Below are 19,172 nucleotides of genomic sequence, written 5' to 3' on the forward strand. Positions count from 1 at the left end.
GCTTTGCATAGTTAGGATTCATTCTATACCTCTGTTGAATAACAGGCTTGGCATCTTGCTTCAAATTGATCCTATGAGAATAAAATGCACAATCAATCCCCTTCATGTCTGAGTAGATTATCTTTAAACTCTCCTTCCACATGTACACTAACTTTGACAATCTTGGGATCATCCTCTGTTCCCAAATTCCACTCATTCAAATCATCCTCCAGAACTCTAGCTGACTTCTTCATACTATTCTCATACCTTTGCTCTGCTATGGCAATAGCTTGGCCAGTTGGTAAACCATCCTGTATCTCCTCTGACTGTGATTGCTCTGTTTCCTGCAAAACTCTGAACTGCTCCTTAGTCATCTCAGTGCCTGTCTGAATATCCTGTGATTGCTCATCTATCACAACCTCTGCAGTCAATGCAATCAACGCATTCGAAGAGATGGCATCCCGCACCGAAAGTGCTCCACACTTGGCATACATGTCAACCTTGCACAGAGAGAGAGACAGAGATGACCATGGTCGGCCTGCCTTCAGAAAACAGCACAGAGCTCCCCACTTGGCATACATGTACTTTCTCCAAGTGCACAGGTTGCTTGGCAACAGCTGCTGCAGATCAGGCATCGTTTCCCAGCCTCTGAACCAAATGATGGAGCTGTTGTAGATCACGCCTCAACCAAAACATGGAGCTCTCGGTCTGCACAACAACCCGCAACCTCCTGTGTCCAAGCGCACTGCTGCCGCCCGCGAAATACACAGAGAAAGAGAGAGAGAGAGAAAGGAACGCGGCGGCCTGACCTGAACCCCATGTGCTTGCGTACCTGGCATGAACCCCTACCCAAAACAGGGACGAAATACAGAGAGAGAAGACCGTTCAGAATTTCAAATTTTCACTCTCTCGCATTAACTCCCTCCAAGAGCCCTCAAACGGCAACATGTGGCATCCACCAAAACAGGCTACGCATCCGGTGAAAACAGCCCAGGGCTTCCTGGCCATGCCCCTGGAAGGGTGTCGAAAGCCTGTGCTTTCAAAAGTAGGCCACTTGGCATACATGTCCACCAAAGCATTGCCAAGCACAACATCTTTCTTCAAGAGCCCCTGACTAACAATGTCATTGTGAATTTGTTTTCCCAGACCAACTTCTTGCACGATGCCACATGCCTTCAAAACGCAAGCATAGGTGAATGCATTTGGGGAAAAACACTGGCTCTACATCCGATGAAAAAAACCCAGAGCTTCCTGGCCCTGCCCCTGTTGGGCATATCCGGCAATCAATGCAGCCCAAGAGATGGCATCCCGCACTGGAAGGGTGTCGAAAACCTGACGTGCTTTCGAAAGTGCACCACACTTGGCATACATGTCCACCAAAGCATTGCTAAGCATGACGTTTTTCTTCAAAAGCCCCTGACTAACAATGTCATCGTGAATTTGTGATCCCACGCCAACTTCTTGCACAATGCCACATGCCTTCAAAGCGCAAGCATAGGTGACTGCATTTGGGGAGAAACCCTAGCTCTGCATCAGATGAAAACAGCCCAGGGCTTCCTAGCCGTGCCCCTGTTGGGCATATCCGGCAATCAATGCAGCCCAAGAGATGGCATCCCGCACTGGAAGGGTGTCGAAAACCTGACGTGCTTTCGAAAGTGCACCACACTTGGCATACATGTCCACCAAAGCATTGCCAAGCATGACGTTCTTCAAAAGCCGCTGACTAACAATGTCATCCTGAATTCGTGATCCCAAGCCAACTTCTTGGACAATGCCACATGCCTTCAAAGCGCAAGCATAGGTGACTGCATCAGATGAAAACAGCCCAGGGCTTCCCGGCCGTGCCCCTGTTGGGCATATCCAGCAATTAGGCATCGTTTCCCAGCCTCTGAACCAAATGATGGAGCTGCTGCAGATCACGCCTCAACCAAAACATGGAGCTCTCGGTCTGCACAACAACCCGCGACCTCCTGTGTCCAAGCAGACTGCTGCCGCGCGCGAAACACAGAGAGAGAGAGAGAGAGACAGAGAGACAGAGAAAGAGAGAAAGAGAGAGAGAGGAACGCGGCGGCCTGACCTGAACCCCGTGGGCTTGCATACCTGGCATGAACCCCTACCCAAAACAGGGGCGAAATACAGAGAAATGAAATGAAATGAAATGAAATGTTATATTAACGTCTTCAAAAGGCCATAATGACCTATGAGACCAAAAGTTACATCATGGTGGATTTGATACAATGTCTGGATAAAAAAACCCAGAAAATGAAAAATAAAGATGATACTACAGGCACCTAGAAAATGAAACTGGAAATGGAAGGTAAACAGAAACCCTTATAGGGTGTGAATATAGTGAGGGGGGGGGGTACGCTATGGAGGTGAGTGGAATATAGTGAGGGGATACAATATCATGTGGGACGGAGGGGTACACTATGGAGGTGCCTCCATCTCATAATATGTGCCGCATCGGACGCTGGCAGATCTCCTCAATATCCTCCATGGTGAGTACTCTGACTGGACGTCTCCCATGCCGTGCTAGTATGGTCCTGATCCTCTGTTGTAGTCTCCGCCGGTGTGGAGATGGGCCTCTCATCTTGGGGCGCCTGGACCGCCCCAGCTCTATAGCCCGATCAATCAATGTACCTCTGGTGCGGCTGTACTCTGGGGCTAGTTGCAATGCCTGCTGACCTGACTGCTCAATCTCTGGTCGAAAGAAGTCTGTAATCTGCCTCTGTAGGTGTCTCTCCCTCTCTGATCCCCTCCCTCTCAGGAGACCCTCTCTCTGTCTACGCAGCTCCAGCAAGTACGATCCAAGGCATCTCTGATCCTGGTATCTCATGACTCTAGAAAGTGGTCCAAAGCCCTCTCTGAAGAGCCAGTGGAAACGGCCTCGTATCTCATAATATACTGGACAATGACATATGTAATGTAACTCTGTTTCTGGCTCCATCTGGCACAGCTGACAAATCTTGGCCTCAGCTGGTACTCCTCTGAATCTGCCAGTCTCAATCTCTAGCTGGTGTGAGGATGTGCGCATCTGACCAATAGCACACCGTACCCCATGAGAAAGATGAGTATCCATGTAGCTGGGTCTAATCACAAACCCATCCTCCGTGAGCTGGAGAAGATGATCTCTATAGAAAGCCATCTTCGTACCAAGCTCGTGTGTCGGCTGTATCCATGTCCTCCTAGTGTCCAGCTGAGTCAAGTCCTGCCTGATAAGCCTGGTAATCTCTGCCCGTGTGAGAGAGAGGGAGGGTGCATCCAGGGAGTACTGAAATGGAGGTAGCCTGTCCATACTAAAGCCATGCAGTTGGAACCAATCTGTCATCTGTGCATACCAACATGATCCGTCTCCCTGTGATGCCAACTGTCGTGAAGACTCCAGGGCTAAGTGAGCATATCTGTCTCTAGGGAGAGCCCAAGTGCTATGTATAAAGGAGACTGATCGAGTGAGTGCCTCTACTACCAATGGGGGGGCAGCCATCTCTGCACGGATAATATCATGTGGTACGGAGGCCTTGGCCCTAATCATCCGGGAAATCATAGAAACCAAGGGCCTCTCCATACGTCTCCATCCATCAGTGCTACCAGCTCGGCTGTGGTGATCCACTGAGGGTCCCCATAGAGAGAGAGAGAGAGAGAGAAGACCGTTCAGAATTTCAAATTTTCACTCTCTCGCATTAACTCCCTTCAGGAGCCCTCAAATGGCGACACGTGGCATCCACCAAAACAGGCTCCGCATCCGGTGAAAACAGCCCAAGGCTTCCTGGCCATGCCCCTCGAAGGGTGTCGAAAGCCTGTGCTTTCAAAAGTAGGCCACTTGGCATACATGTCCACCAGAGCATTGCCAAGCACAACATCTTTCTTCAAGAGCCCCTGACTAACAATGTCATCGTGAATTTGTTTTCCCTGGCCAGCTTCTTGCTTGTTGCCACATGCCTTCAAAACGCAAGCATAGGTGAATGCATTTTGGGAGAAACACTGGCTCTGCATCCGATGAAAACAGCCCAGAGCTTCCTGGCCCTGCCCCTGTTGGGCATATCCGGCAATCAATGCAGCCCAAGAGATGGCATCCCACACTGGAAGGGTGTCGAAAATCTGACGTGCTTTCGAAAGTGCACCACAGTTGGCATACATGTCCACCAAAGCATTGCCAAGCATGACGTTTTTCTTCAAAAGCCCGTGACTAACAATGTCATCGTAAGTTTATGATCCCAAGCCAACTTCTTGCACAATGGCACATGCCTTCAAAGCGCAAGCATAGGTGACTGCATTTGGGGAGAAACCCTGGCTCTGCATCCGATGAAAACAGCCCAGAGCTTCCTGGCCCTGCCCCTGTTGGGCATATCCGGCAATCAATGCAGCCCAAGAGATGGCATCCCGCACTGGAAGGGTGTCAAAAACCTGACGTGCTTTCGAAAGTGCACCACACTTGGTTTACATGTCCACCAAAGCATTGCCAAGCATGACGTTTTTCTTCAAAAGCCCGTGGACTAACAATGTCATCGTGAATTTGTGATCCCAGGCCAACTTCTTGCACAATGCCACATGCCTTCAAAGCGCAAGCATAGGTGACTGCATTTGGGGTGAAACCCTGGCTCTGCATCAGATGAAAACAGCCCAGGGCTTCCTGGCCGTGCCCCTGTTGGGCATATCCGGCAATCAATGCAGCCCAAGAGATGGCATCCCGCACTAGAAGGGTGTCGAAAACTTGACGTGCTTTCGAAAGTGCACCACACTTGGCATACATGTCCACCAAAGCATTGCCAAGCATGACGTTCTCCTTCAAAAGCCCCTGACTAGCAATGTCATCGTGAATTTGTGATCCCAAGCCAACTTCTTGCACAATGCCACATGCCTTCAAAGCGCAAGCATAGGTGACTGCATCATGAAAACAGCCTAGGGCTTCCTGGCCGTGCCCCTGTTGGGCATATCCAGCAATTAGGCATCGTTTCCCAGCCTCTAAACCAAATGATGAAGCTGCTGCAGATCACGCCTCAACCAAAACATGGAGCTCTCGGTCTGCACAACAACCGGCGACCTCCTGTGTCCAAGCAGACTGCTGCCGCGCGCGAAACAGAGAGAGAGAGAGAGAGAGAGAGAGAGACAGAGAGAGAGAGAAAGAGCGAGAGAGGAACGCGGCGGCCTGACCTGAACCCCGTGGGCTTGCATACCTGGCATGAACCCCTACCCAAAACAGGGGCGAAATACACACAGAGAGAGAGAGAGACCATTCAGAATTTCAAATTTTCACTCTCTCGCATTAACTCCCTTCAGGAGCCCTCAAATGGCGACACGTGGCATCCACCAAAACAGGCTCCGCATCCGGTGAAAACAGCCCAAGGCTTCCTGGCCACGCCCCTCGAAGGGTGTCGAAAGCCTGTGCTTTCAAAAGTAGGCCACTTGGCATACATGTCCACCAGAGCATTGCCAAGCGCAACATCTTTCTTCAAGAGCCCCTGACTAACAATGTCATCATGAATTTGTTTTCTCTGGCCAACTTATTGCACGTTGCCACATGCCTTCAAAACGCAAGCATAGGTGAATGCATTTTGGGAGAAACACTGGCTCTGCATCCCGATGAAAACAGCCCAGAGCTTCCTGGCCCTGCCCCTGTTGGGCATATCCGGCAATCAATGCAGCCCAAGAGATGGCATCCCGCACTGGAAGGGTGTCGAAAATCTGACGTGCTTTCGAAAGTGCACCACACTTGGCATACATGTCCACCAAAGCATTGCCAAGCATGACGTTTTTCTTCAAAAGCCCGTGACTAACAATGTCATCGTGAGTTTGTGATCCCAAGCCAACTTCTTGCACAATGCCACATGCCTTCAAAGCGCAAGCATAGGTGACTGCATTTGGGGAGAAACCCTGGCTCTGCATCCGATGAAAACAGCCCAGAGCTTCCTGGCCCTGCCCTCGTTGGGCATATCCGGCAATCAATGCAGCCCAAGAGATGGCATCCCGCACTGGAAGGGTGTCAAAAACCTGACGTGCTTTCGAAAGTGCACCACACTTGGTTTACATGTCCACCAAAGCATTGCCAAGCATGACGTTTTTCTTCAAAAGCCCGTGGACTAACAATGTCATCGTGAATTTGTGATCCCAGGCCAACTTCTTGCACAATGCCACATGCCTTCAAAGCGCAAGCATAGGTTACTGCATTTGGGGAGAAACCCTGGCTTTGCATCAGATGAAAACAGCCCAGGGCTTCCTGGCCGTGCCCCTGTTGGGCATATCCGGCAATCAATGCAGCCCAAGAGATGGCATCCCGCACTAGAAGGGTGTCGAAAACTTGACGTGCTTTCGAAAGTGCACCACACTTGGCATACATGTCCACCAAAGCATTGCCAAGCATGACGTTCTCCTTCAAAAGCCCCTGATTAACAATGTCATCGTGAATTTGTGATCCCAAGCCAACTTCTTGCACAATGCCACATGCCTTCAAAGCGCAAGCATAGGTGACTGCATCATGAAAACAGCCTAGGGCTTCCTGGCCGTGCCCGTGTTGGGCATATCCAGCAATTAGGCATCGTTTCCCAGCCTCTGAACCAAATGATGGAGCTGCTGTAGATCACGCCTCAACCAAAACATGGAGCTCTCGGTCTGCACAACAACCCGCGACCTCCTGTGTCCAAGCAGACTGCTGCCGCGCGCGAAACACAGAGGGAGAGAGAGAGAGAGAGACGCGGCGGCCTGACCTGAACCCTGTGGGCTTGCGTACCTGGCATGAACCCCTACCCAAAAGAGGGGCGAAATACAAAGAGAGAGAGAGAGAGAGAGAGAGAGAGAGAGAGAGAGAGAGAGAGAGAGAGAGAGAGAGAGAGAGATGAGGCGGCCTGATCTGAACCCCGTGGGCTTGCGTACCTGGCATGAACCCCTACCCAAAACAGGGGCGAAATACACACAGAGAGAGAGAGAGAGAGAGAGAGAGAGAGAGAGAGAGAGAGATGGAGAGAGAGAAAATGAAATGAAATGATATATTAACGTCTTCAGAAGGCCAAAATGACCTATGAGACCAAAAAGGTTACAACAATAGGTGGATCTGGTACAATGTCTGTGTAAAGAAAGCTAAAAACAACTAAACAACTAACTGAAACTGAAACAACTATGAGGAAAAGTACGGTACTATGAGAGAGAGAGACCGTTCGAATTTTAAATTTTCACTCTCTCGCATTAACTCCCTCCAGGAGCCCTCAAATGGCGACACCTGGCATCCACCAAAACAGGCTCCGCATCCGGTGAAAACAGCCTAGGGCTTCCTGGCCATGCCCCTGGAAGGGTGTCGAAAGCCTGTGCTTTCAAAAGTAGGCCTTTTGGCATGCATGTCCACCAAAGCATTGCCAAGCACAACATCTTTCTTCAAGAGCCCCTGACTAACAATGTCATCGTGAATTTGTGATCCCAAAACAACTTCTTGCACTATGCCACGTGCCTTCAAAACGCAAGCATAGGAGAATGCATTTGGGGAGAAACACTGGCTCTGCATCCGATGAAAACAGCCCAGGGCTTCCTGACCCTGCCCCTGTTGGGCATATCCGGCAATCAATGCAGCCCAAGAGATGGCATCCCGCACTAGAAGTGTGTCGTAAACCTGACGTGCTTTCGAAAGTGCACCACAGTTGGCATACATGTCCACCAAAGCATTGCCAAGCATGACGTTTTTCTTCAAAAGCCCCTGACTAACAATGTCATCGTGAATTTGTGATCCCAAGCCAACTTCTTGCACAATGCCACATGCATTCAAAGCGCAAGCATAGGTGACTACATTTGGGGAGAAACCCTGGCTCTGCATCCGATGAAAACAGCCCAGAGCTTCCTGGCCCTGCCCTGTTGGGCATATCCGGCAATCAATGCAGCCCAAGATCGGCTCCGTGCCTTGCCTATGTTGCTGGCCCCTGCATGCTGTGGCCCTGCCCTTGCTGTGCGTCGCTGCTCCTGGCAAACATTGCATGTCGACCCTCTTTCCGTGCGCGATGCCATCTCTTGGACTTCATTGATTGCCGGATATGCCCAACAGGGGCACGGCCAGGAAGCCCTGGGCTGTTTTCATCTTATGCAGAGCCAGGGTTTCTCCCCAAATGCAGTCACCTATGCTTGCGCTTTGAAGGCATGTGGCATTGTGCAAGAAGTTGGCCTGGGATCATTCACGATGACATTGTTAGTCAGGGGCTTTTGAAGAAAAATGTCATGCTTGGCAATGCTTTGGTGGACATGTGTGCCAAGTGTGGTGCACTTTCGAAAGCACGTCAGGTTTTCGACACCCTTCCAGTGCGGGATGCCATCGGAGAGAGAGAGAGAGATGAAGATGAGCTTCCCAGCGCAGGCCTGCACAGCAGAGAGAGATGAACATGAGCGAGAGGATCTACTCACCGGAGGCGCATACCTGTCCACCCTAGCACTGACCATGCTCGCATACACAAAGATAGAGAGCGGAGCAGAGAGACGGGCCTGCGGCCTTGCACCCTTGCAGAGAGAGAGAGAGACACGAGAGAGAGAGGAAGCCAAACCACCCCCTCCAGGAGGCATGAAATGCTGACACGTGGCACCCCCGATATTTCCCCATAATAGATATGCTTTTAGCATTTTCTGAGGTAATTAATGAAATCATTTATTTCTTCAAACATATCATACATACCTGGCCCCTTTCGGTGTGGGATTCGGTGTGGGATATCATACTGGGACAAATAGCGGGGGTTTTGCATGGGAAGAATGCGTGCAAGGAAAGGGTTGTTCACGTGCGAGCAAGCAAACATTGGCTCCGCATACGATGCGAAAAGCCACGATCTTCCTCGCCCTGCAAATGCTCAGCATGTCCGGCAATCAATGCATTCCCAGGTTTTCGACCTAAAGGACGTCGAAAACCTGCATTCCTCTCGAAAGTGCACCGCACTTGGCATACATGTCCAGCGAAACTCCACCAAGCACGAAATGCTTCTTCACGATGCCACATGCATTCAAAAACCTTGGCCTGCCCTTGCTGCGCTTATCCGGCAACCAAAGCATTCCAAGAGGTGGTATCCCGCGCCGAAAGGGCGTCGAAAAACTACACGAAGACCCTACCCATGCCGAGAGCTTCCTGGCCCCGACCCTCCGGCAATCAATGCATTCCAAGAGATGACATCCCACACCGAAAGGGGCCCACCCAAGCCTCCAGCTTGCACAAAGCTAAATGCCTTCGACCGATGAAAACAGCCCCGAGCTTCCAAGCCCCGCCCATGCTGAGTATATCCGGCAATCAATGCATTTCAAGAGATCGCAACCCGCACCGAAAGGGGGTCGAGAACCTCCTGTGCTCTCGAATGTGCACCACACTTGGCATAGATGTCCACCAAAGCTCCCTGGCTTCCTTGCCCTGCACATCCTGAGCATATCCTAGAGCCAGACGAAAAGTGCACCACACTTGGCATACATGTCCAGCAAAGCACTGGCACGCTGATCAGATCCGGCAATCAATGCATTCCACTGTCAAAAGTGTACTTGGCATACATGTGAGCGACGCACGTCGTCTTCCTTCAACCAGACACGCGAGGGAGCGTGCACAGAGAAGACAGAGGCGGCCTGCACCGAGAGAGAGAGAGAGAGAGAGATAGAGAGAGAAATGAAATGAAATGAAATGTTATATTAACGTCTTCAAAAGGCCATAATGACCTATGAGACCAAAAGAGAGAGAGAGAGAGAGAGAGAGAGAGAATCCTGCAACCCTGGCTCCACAACCATGCACCACACTCGGCATACATGCGTCGTCCTTCAAAAGCCCCTGACCACCATCTTGTGCGACGCCACATGCCTTCAAACCCTGCGCTTTGCAGGTCGCACACCTGCTGTGTGTGCACCACACTTGGCATACATGTCGCCCCAAACGACTCAAAATTCAAAATTTTCAACGAAAACGTCGTGTATCTTTCTCCCTCCCTCCCTCTCTCCCTCCAGGAAGCATGAAATGCTGACACGTGGCACCCCCGTTATTTCATCATAATAGATACAGAGATAGAGATGAGCCAAAACTTGAAAGTGTAACACTCTTTAATGTTCTATTTTTGTATGCTTTGTAGTCTGCGTAAAAATAATTCAATAATGTGCATATTCTATATGTCATCCCCACCCCCCCGTCCCCGTTCCCTCCCTTTTTTCGTTCCCCGTCTCCAACCCCATTCCCGACACCATCCCCGTTACCCATCCCATGTGACTATGGCTACCACAAATTATTTCACCAATTGGCAAGAGGCTAAGGCATTGAGGAGGAATACTACAACAAACATGGCTAAGTTCTTATACCAAAATGTCAAGACAAGATTTAGATGTCCAATGGAACTTGCCAGTGATCAGGGAAAGCACTTCCTCGACTATGTCATGAAGGAGCTAGCCAACAAGACTCTTATTATTCACAAGAAATCAACAGTATATCATCCCCAATGCGATGGAAAGCTAAATCAACTAATAAGACTTTTTTTAAAAGCTAAAACTCTCAAAAAGATCGCAGAGGCCAACAAAAATGATTGGAACCACAAGTTAGATAGTGTTGTTTGGGCATTACGGACCTCCTACAAAGTGTCTACAGGCATATGAATTGGAAGCAATCAAGTCAACGGAATTCATAGTCCCCTCATTAAGACTTGTGGTGGAACTCCAATTACCAACGGAGGAATCCTGGGAAGAGAGAATACAACAGCTATCGACATTAAAGGAAGAAAAACAAAGTAGTGTCTCATGGCAGAGACCATTCAAAAAGAGGAAGGCATGAGCTAATCGTATAGCAAGCACAAGATCCAAGGGAAATCAAGTCCTGGTCTATATCTCTAAGACACAAAAGCACCCAAGAAAGCTTACACTCCTATGGGTGGGTCCATGCATTGTACAAGAGGAGGTTGCTCCAAGAACATTCACTTTGATGAACCAGGATGGAACCATGCATTTACAAAAGGTTAATGGGTGTAGGAATGAAGCCATACTTCGGAAAAGGTTGGCGAACAAATGCAGCAGTTGAAGTCTGCGCCCAAAGAAATTTAGTGCAATACTCAATGTGTGCCCAAAGAAATGGAAAATCCGGGAGACCTGCAGCAACGTGAGCATAAGCAACCTCAAGGTGGGAGATCTCACCATAACAGAAAGGTAAGCAAGTACAATCATAATAGGAAAAGGAAATCATGCAAAATCAAATAATTAATGGTGCTAATGGCAAGCTCAAAACTCAAGAAGATTGCAACGATCATGACATGCAATTAAAAGACCTCAAGAGTAGAGAACCCCCATGATCGACCCAAAACCAAGAGAATAGGAAGTGTATAGTGTATCAACGCAAAAATCCACTGCATATTTCGAATAAACACAACCTGTTCAGCAAAGTGAGTTCTCAACTGCATTCGGCTAAAGCAAACAAGAAAAGCAAGGAGGATACCAAAAAGCATCACTTCGACATGGTAAAACCTCTACTAGCAATCAAACCTGTCAACATACCCAGCCTGAGAAGAGCTAGTAGGATGCCTACGACACAATTAAACAATTTGTGGACACAGAGTCACACACACATTAATCGTCCCTGGAAAGCAGCTTGTGGCAGTAGATAGAATCTCTATGAAGGGGGCTTTAGGGCTGCATGAAGTAGGGCCCACAGAGCCATAAAAGACTTACGTGATGAGCTCTAAGGTTCCAAGAAAAGGAAGCATGAACCAGTTGATTTCTTTACCTTCAGGCTTCTTCTGTGGCTCGTACGCGACTGTAGTTCTTGGCGAAATGTCTTCTGTATTGGTCACCAGGACCACATTCTGCAAGTAAAAGGTCATCTGCACCCTTCTCAACTACATCCTCCACTTAGGTTGCAGTATCCTTGAAAAACCTGAGAAAAAGGTCAGTGACCGCTTTAGAGGCAGGGAGACAAACTATGCTGCATAGAGGACTAGCTCAGGTGGCACCTTAGGACCCTGAACCTGAAAAGTTAAGGCCAAAAAATAACCATGGCTAGCACTGGAGAAACTTCCAACAACAGACTGAAGCAAACAGCCAAGAGACCTATGGGGTTGAAACTTTTTGGTGCAGAAGATGATGCAAGTGATTCCGATGAACCACCTATAGGTCAACTCAGGAAGTGGCGCACGTAGAAGGCCCATCACCAACAAGAGGAAGAAAGGGCTCAGGACAAGGCCAACACCAACACCCAAGGCTCTGAGGGTGAACAGGAACAAGCAGCTCACACAAGCCAACACGCAAGGAAGGTCGTGTGGTGTCCGTGATAAGATAAACATCTAAACAAATTCAGTCCTGACAAGCTCTAAGCGACCCCTTCAAGCAAAAACAGAAGACTGAATGAATTGAAAATCCTAATCTGCCTGCTTTCTTGCACCACAAAGAGTATGCCAGGAGCTTCCCAAGTCCCAACACATCCAAGAAAATATTCCAGCTAAGCGACACCTCCCCCTGTCAAGTTCCAAAGTGTTCACAAAAAACTAATCTCTGAGACCATAGAACAACCTGAAAACCAAAAAGCCCATATTCATCCTACATACTCACAAAGAGGCCTGCGAACACCAAAACAATTCTTCTTACCATCAGCTTCAACATTGATTCAGCCCTTGAAGCAACCACTTCAAGTGATCCTAGAGTACAAATCACATAATCCTAGCCAGCAAACAACCTACCTTAGAAAAAGCCCAATCTGCAACTCCCCATCAGCATCCCACTAAAGCTTTGAAGTTGTACTCTACTAAAAGATTGTTTAGAATTGACAATAGACACTCCAAGTCTTTGGAGTCTGAGCAAAAGGCCACAAAGCAATTGAAAAACATCCTCCACAATAACCAATCACAAAACATAATATCAAATGCAATTTGCAATTTAATATGCTACTGAGCTTCAGACCACATTCAATAGTCAACACATTTTAATTGAGCCGAAAATCAAATAGAGTCCAACAATCATTATTGCCAGATAAACACAAAAAATAACCATGGAGAGTGCAAGAAAAAGTAACCATGGAGAGGGGATCTGACAAAAGCTCTGAAACTTGTATTGCTACTCCGTCTTAAAACTTGTATGGATCCAAAGCCTCATCCATTGACTCAATGAAGGTGTCGATATCCAAATTTTCACCCGATGTGCCACAAAAAAAGACATGAGAGGGTGGGTGCAAATCAAACACCGGATTCTGGTGGCCTTGATTAATCATGTTGGTTGTTTGTACCGGACTCGAGCTGTAGTAAGCAGGGCCGCCTCCTTGCATGATAAAATCTTTGCCTGACACATGAAACAAAAACCATGCCGGCACTGCATTGCCCTCAGGGCTGTTCCTCATCCGCAGACATTGTTCATCAGTGATATTTGGATGGAGCCTTGAGACTGTAACAATGATGCCCAAAAGTGACCCAGTGGTAGCGCTAAACAAAGGACCTCCTGAATCTCCAGGGACGCAGCCTCTCGAAACAGTAACAGTCATCTGTGGCGTCGTGTCCGTAGAGAAGTGCCCCGGTGTCATCCTCCACGTAAGAAGCCACACCTTTGTCGCTGGGTCCGACATTTTGCACATGGAATATCCAAACATACAATATGACTTTCCAATTGCTAAAGACACTGGATCTATGTCTATGTGAGCAGTTTTTCTCCCTTGGATGTCTGTCAAAACCCTGAAAGCTATGATATCATATCGATCATCCAAAGCAGCTACTTCCAGTTCAATGCCCTGTCAAAGCAAATTGACACTTTGAAAACAAGGGAGAGAATACCCACACACACACACACACACACACACACACACACACAGAGACCTGGTCAGGAGCTTGGAGAGATGCTTTCAGATGTTGTCCAGGAGATGCTTCTCCACGTGACACAAAGCAATGAAGCGCTGAAAGAACAACAGGATAGTCCTTCCCTTGCACAAGTACTCCAGTAGACGGATAGTCGTCATTATGATGGAAAACAGATACGCATGTGCTGGCCATGTCCTTCACAAGGGAAGAGAGATCCATGCCAACCACGTGACCGTAACGGGTTTGGGGTTTTGCTCTGGAAAAAGCACAAGTAGGCAGCCTCGGGAAAAGGTAAGTTAAAACCTGCTCGCGATCGACATACAAACGGTCAAATCCATGAACAACGGCTATTTTTGGCCTCAAAATTTGTGCAAATTCAAATCATGCCTAGGCATTTGCGCACGTTTATATAAAGGGGACGGCACCCTTGAACTTATTTATTCACTCATTTTTCTCATTTTTCGTGGGACACATTCTTTCTCTCTTCACACTCATCCAACCTGCATTTTTTAACGGGCTTTCTCCCTTCTCATTCATCCAAGCTTTGTTTTTCATTGGATTTAAAGCGGGTTTTGTCATGTGTGGTTAAAATCCACCAAATATCATCTTCAAAAGATTGCTATAATCTATACGAGTCCTATGTAACTCTCCAAGCAACTTTGGTAAGCATTTCATCTTTTCATGCATTTTTCTTCATGTGGTGTTCTCCCTACCCAAATTTAGCATACAGAAATAAGCTCCAACTTACTCTATTTTTGTGCAAGGACGACACTGCGACATCCATTAGCAAGGACAAGTTTTTTTTTAGGGTGTCGTCCCTACACAAATTTAGCATGCATGGTGAGTCTCCCGCTTACTCCATTTTTGCACAAAGGAGACACCCTTTAGCAAGCACAAGGTTTTTTTTCAGGGTGTCATCCCTACCCAAATTTTGCATATACGAATAGGCAACCGCTTACCCTTTTTTTGCGCAAGGGCAACTCTTTAGCAAGCACAAGTTTTTTTTAAGGGTGTTGTTTCTACACAAATTTAGAATCCATGGATAGGCTTCCACTTACTTTATTTTCATGTAAGGGCAACATCCATTAGCACTATTATTTTTTTCACTTATGATTTGATTGATGATGTAGGGATTGAAATTAATTCATGTGGCAAGGTCAAAACAAATAAACTAGGAAGGTCCCTAAAGAGGATGTTAAGAAGGAGGAGCCACTTGATGAATCAAAAGTAAAGCAAGGAACAAAGGCTACAAGTAAAAAACAACCAATTAAGCCTTTTCTAAAGAAAAGAAGATTTTCTCAAGGAGTAAAATGCTTGATGGAGATTAGCAGAGCACAAAAAGCTCTCTCTGTGACAATTCCTAGGTTACCTTTCCATAGGCTTTACAGGTAGGTTGTAGAGCACTTCAAGATTGATATGAGGTGGACAAGGAGTGCCTTGGATTGCATGGAAGAGGTTGCCAAAAGACTTTTTGATTCTCTTCCAAGATGCATACATCTATGCAACTCACTCTCATAGGGTTACACTAATGGACAAAGAAATGGTTATCTTGAAGGGGCTAAGGTACAGATTTAGCAAAACTTTTAAATCAGTGCCACTATAAGATGAGAAAACATTAAATATCCTTAACATACTTCCATCAAGAAAACCCAAATAACCTATAGTAATTGAGGAGACCATAGAGGAGACGGAGGAGGAGGTGAAGGAAGGAGCGGAGATGAACATTGACAGGGCGGAGATGGACCTTCCATCAAGAAAGCCCAAAGAACCTATAGTAATTGAGGAGACCATAGAGGAGACTGAGGAGGAGGTGAAGGAAGGGGCGGAGATGAACATTGACGGGGCGGAGATGGACCTATAGTAATTGAGGAGACCATAGAGGAGACTGAGGAGGAGGTGAAGGAAGGGGCGGAGATGAACATTGACGGGGCGGAGATGTCCATCTCCGCCCCGTCAATGTTCATCTCCGCCCCTTCCTTCAGTAATTGAGGAGACCATAGAGGAGACTGAGGAGGAGGTGAAGGAAGGGGCGGAGATGAACATTGACGGGGCGGAGATGGACATCTCCGCCCCGTCAATGTTCATCTCCGCCCCTTCCTTCACCTCCTCCTCAGTCTCCTCTATGGTCTCCTCAATTACTATAGGTTCTTTGGGTTTTCTTGATGGAAGTATGTTAAGGAAGGGGCGGAGATGAACATTGACGGGGAGGTGATGGACATCTCCGCCCCGTCAATGTTCATCTCCGCCCCTTCCTTCACCTCCTCCTCAGTCTCCTCTATGGTCTCCTCAATTACTATAGGTTATTTGGGTTTTCTTGATGGAAGTATGTTAAGGATATTTAATGTTTTCTCATCTTATAGTGGCACTGATTTAAAAGTTTTGCTAAATCTGTACCTTAGCCCCTTCAAGATAACCATTTCTTTGTCCATTAGTGTAACCCTATGAGAGTGAGTTGCATAGATGTATGCATCTTGGAAGAGAATCAAAAAGTCTTTTGGCAACCTCTTGCATGCAATCCAAGGCACTCCTTGTCCACCTCATATCAATCTTGAAGTGCTCTACAACCTACCTGTAAAGCCTATGGAAAGGTAACCTAGGAATTGTCACAGAGAGAGCTTTTTGTGCTCTGCTAATCTCCATCAAGCATTTTACTCCTTGAGAAAATCTTCTTTTCTTTAGAAAAGGCTTAATTGGTTGTTTTTTACTTGTAGCCTTTGTTCCTTGCTTTACTTTTGATTCATCAAGTGGCTCCTTCTTCTAAACATCCTCTTTAGGGACCTTCCTAGTAGTTTGTTTTGACCTTGCCACATGAATTAATTTCAATCCCTACATCATCAATCAAATCATAAGTGAAAAAAATAATAGTGCTAATGGATGTTGCCCTTACATGAAAATAAAGTAAGTGGAAGCCTATCCATGGATTCTAAATTTGTGTAGAAACAACACCCTTAAAAAAAACTTGTGCTTGCTAAAGAGTTGCCCTTGCGCAAAAAAAGGGTAAGCGGTTGCCTATTCGTATATGCAAAATTTGGGTAGGGATGACACCCTGAAAAAAAACCTTGTGCTTGCTAAAGAGTGTCTCCTTTGTGCAAAAATGGAGTAAGCGGGAGACTAACCATGCATGCTAAATTTGTGTAGGGACGACACCCTAAAAAAAAACTTGTCCTTGCTAATGGATGTCGCAGTGTCGTCCTTGCACAAAAATAGAGTAAGTTGGAGCTTATTTCTGTATGCTAAATTTGGGTAGGGAGAACACCACATGAAGAAAAATGCATGAAAAGATGAAATGCTTACCAAATATGCTTGGAGAGTTGCGTAGGACTCGTATAGGTTATAGCAATCTTTTGAAGATGATATTTGGTGGATTTTAACCATACATGAAAAAACCCGCTTTAAATCCAATGAAAAACAAAGCTTGGATGAGTGAGAAGGGAGAAAGCCCGTTAAAAAATGCAGGTTGGATGAGTGTGAAGAGAGAAAGAATGTGTCCCACGAAAAATGAGAAAAATGAGTGAATAAATAAGTTCAAGGGTGCCGTCCCCTTTATATAAACGTGCGCAACTGCCTAGGCATGATTTGAATTTGCATAAATTTTGAGGCCAAAAATAGCCGTTGTTCATGGATTTGACCATTTGTATGTCGATCGCGAGCAGGTTTTAACTTACCTTTTCCCGAGGCTGCCTACTTGTGCTTTTTCCAGAGCAAAACCCCAAACCCGTTACGGTCGCGTGGTTGGCATGGATCTCTCTTCCCTTGTGAAGGACATGGCCAGCACATGCGTATCTGTTTTCCATCATAATGACGACTATCTGTCTGCTGGAGTACTTGTGCAAGGGAAGGACTATCCTGTTGTTCTTTCAGCGCTTCATTGCTTTGTGTCACGTGGAGAAGCATCTCCTGGACAACGTCTGAAAGCATCTCTCCAAGCTCCTGACCAGGTCTCTCTCTCTCTCTCTCTCTCTGTGTGTGGGGGTATTCTCTCCCTTGTTTTCAAAGTGTCAATTTGCTTTGACAGGGCATTGAACTGGAAGTAGCTGCTTTGGATGATCGATATGATATCATAGCTTTCAGGGTTTTGACAGACATCCAAGGGAGAAAAACTGCTCACATAGACATAGATCCAGTGTCTTTAGCAATTGGAAAGTCATATTGTATGTTTGGATATTCCACGTGCAAAATGTCGGACCTAGCGACAAAGGTGTGGCTTCTTACGTGGAGGATGACACCGGGGCACTTCTCTACGGACACGACGCCACAGATGACTGTTACTGTTTCGAGAGGCTGCGTCCCTGGAGATTCAGGAGGTCCTTTGTTTAGCGCTACCACTGGGTCACTTTTGGGCATCATTGTTACAGTCTCAAGGCTCCATCCAAATATCACTGATGAACAATGTCTGCGGATGAGGAACAGCCCTGAGGGCAATGCAGTGCCAGCATGGTTTTTGTTTCATGTGTCAGGCAAAGATTTTATCATGCAAGGAGGCGGCCCTGCTTACTACAGCTCGAGTCCGGTACAAACAACCAACATGATTAATCAAGGCCACCAGAATCCGGTGTTTGATTTGCATCCACCCTCTCATGTCTTTTTTTGTGGCACATCGGGTGAAAATTTGGATATCGACACCTTCATTGAGTCAATGGATGAGGCTTTGGATCCATACAAGTTTTAAGACGGAGTAGCGATACAAGTTTCAGAGCTTTTGTCAGATCCCCTCTCCATGGTTACTTTTTCTTGCACTCTCCATGGTTATTTTTTGTGTTTATCTGGCAATAATGATTGTTGGACTCTATTTGATTTTCGGCTCAATTAAAATGTGTTGACTATTGAATGTGGTCTGAAGCTCAGTAGCATGTTAAATTGCAAATTGCATTTGATATTATGTTTTGTGATTGGTTATTGTGGAGGATGTTTTTCAATTGCTTTGTGGCCTTTTGCTCAGACTCCAAAGACTTGGAGTGTCTATTGTCAATTCTAAGCAATCTTTTAGTAGAGTACAACTTCAAAGCTTTAGTGGGATGCTGATGGGGAGTTGCAGATTGGGCTTTTTCTAAGGTAGGTTGTTTGCTGGCTAGGATTATGTGATTTGTACTCTAGGATCACTTGAAGTGGTTGCTTCAAGGGCTGAATCAATGTTGAAGCTGATGGTAAGAAGAATTGTTTTGGTGTTCGCAGGCCTCTTTGTGAGTATGTAGGATGAATATGGGCTTTTTGGTTTTCAGGTTGTTCTATGGTCTCAGAGATTAGTTTTTTGTGAACACTTTGGAACTTGACAGGGGGAGGTGTCGCTTAGCTGGAATATTTTCTTGGATGTGTTGGGACTTGGGAAGCTCCTGGCATACTCTTTGTGGTGCAAGAAAGCAGGCAGATTAGGATTTTCAATTCATTCAGTCTTCTATTTTTGCTTGAAGGGGTCGCTTAGAGCTTGTCAGGACTGAATTTGTTTAGATGTTTATC

At 46.8% G+C, this 19,172-nt stretch overlaps 1 protein-coding gene, 1 long non-coding RNA gene and 1 pseudogene across 2 annotated transcripts in view; 1 reads left to right on the top strand and 2 right to left on the bottom strand.

The window, feature by feature from the left end:
• Positions 1-19,172, top strand: part of LOC147607459 (uncharacterized) — a 103,282-nt gene that overhangs the window by 56,173 nt on the left and 27,937 nt on the right. The gene's annotated exons all lie outside the window — the stretch shown is intronic.
• On the bottom strand, positions 865-7,789 carry LOC147607460 (pentatricopeptide repeat-containing protein At2g39620-like; annotated as a pseudogene).
• On the bottom strand, positions 10,928-11,780 carry LOC147607461 (uncharacterized). Its single transcript, XR_015264809.1, has 3 exons — positions 11,378-11,780; positions 11,211-11,288; positions 10,928-11,034 (listed from the first exon to the last, which is right to left on the bottom strand). It is a non-coding gene; the product is annotated as an uncharacterized LOC147607461 (long non-coding RNA).

The sequence above is a fragment of the Cibotium barometz genome, chromosome 55 (assembly GCF_041138505.1).
Source record: "Cibotium barometz isolate CiBa-2024 chromosome 55, ASM4113850v1, whole genome shotgun sequence".
Lineage (NCBI taxonomy): Eukaryota > Viridiplantae > Streptophyta > Polypodiopsida > Cyatheales > Cibotiaceae > Cibotium > Cibotium barometz.